This window comes from Crocuta crocuta, unplaced genomic scaffold (genome assembly GCF_008692635.1).
Source record: "Crocuta crocuta isolate KB4526 unplaced genomic scaffold, BGI_CrCroc_1.0 scaffold334, whole genome shotgun sequence".
Taxonomy (NCBI): Eukaryota; Metazoa; Chordata; class Mammalia; order Carnivora; family Hyaenidae; genus Crocuta; species Crocuta crocuta.
Genome location: NW_027533260.1, coordinates 3,824,609 through 3,825,986, shown reverse-complemented (window position 1 = coordinate 3,825,986; position 1,378 = coordinate 3,824,609).

Genomic DNA, 1,378 nt, shown 5'->3' with positions numbered 1-1,378 from the left:
CCCCGGGCCCGCACTGGCCGCCAGGGGGCGCTGCCGAGCCCGCACCCCATTGTTTGTAAACAAACCCGCCAGACCGCCGAGGCACCTGCGCTCCCGGACCCTCAGCGCCTCCCGCGCAGCGCCCCCGGCCCCCGGTCGCAGGTGGGGTGGACGGTGGGGAGAGAGGGAGGCACGCTGTGGGGATGCGGCGCGCCCCCACTGCTCTCCCGAGCGCACTCCTGCCACCTCCTCCAGGGAGCCCACCCGGCCTGGCCAATCGCGGCCAGCGAGGACTCGGGGTGCGCACACTCACCCCGGGGGCATGAACACGCCGGAGGGGGCGGTGATGGGGGGGCGGGCGGCCTNGGAGGGGCGGGGCGCGCGGACGGGGGCCGCCCAGACAGCGGGACAGCCGGACTCCCACGCTGACACACTGACACACTGACTGAGACCCACAGACACGCGCCCGGAGACTCGTACGCGGACTGACCGACTGGCGCTCCGGGGTACACGAAGTCACGTGCTGACGGGGCCACGGGGACAAGCCGCCTCGCAGGCACACGGCCACGCTCGCACAAACGCACACCCACGACAGGGGCGTGGATGTGCAAACTCCCACGCCGGCTGGGGCGCACACTCCCACGCCCAGACGCAGACACACAGGCCGACGCGCCGGGAGGGTCACAGGGACACGCAGTCCGCCGCGATGGAGGGGCTTGGGTCGCACAAACACCCACGCTGATGGACACATCCAGACCCACAAATTGTGCTCACAGACGTCCCCACGGAGCAGGCACCCCCCCACACACACACACACCCCCACACACTCACAGGCTGAGAGCTTCTCAGGAAATACACACGCTTCCTGGTAGGCGCCGCTGGAAACACACACACACACACACCTGTCACAGGGACACCTGGACACAGCATGATCTAGGTGACACTCCCACTCCCCCAGGGACACATGCAAGCACCGGCACCAGTTCCCAGCTGGCTTGTTACAACTGTCAGAAATGGACCTTCACAGACATAGACCGAGTCAGACATCAACAAAAATTGACCCCCCATACGGTCACAAAGTCACACCTGTAACAGGTTCCCCGGTAACTGGCCCAGTGACAGGACTCACTCTGGAGCATGCACACCTGGCCACACTTGCCACAGATCTGACGGGGCACCCAGGGCAAGAAGGAAGCCCCAAGCACCGAACGGGGACATGCCCGGGCAGCCCCAGCACTGACGTACACCCCTGCCTTCTGGCTTTCGCTTCCCTTTCTCAGTTTCTCTTTGTCACTCTTTCCCTCTCTTGGACTTGGTGACCCCATATCCTTCCCTCCCCCCAGGGCTCTGAAGCTCAGTCTCCTCTACACCTTTAGTTCCCTCTGTGTCACACCTTGTC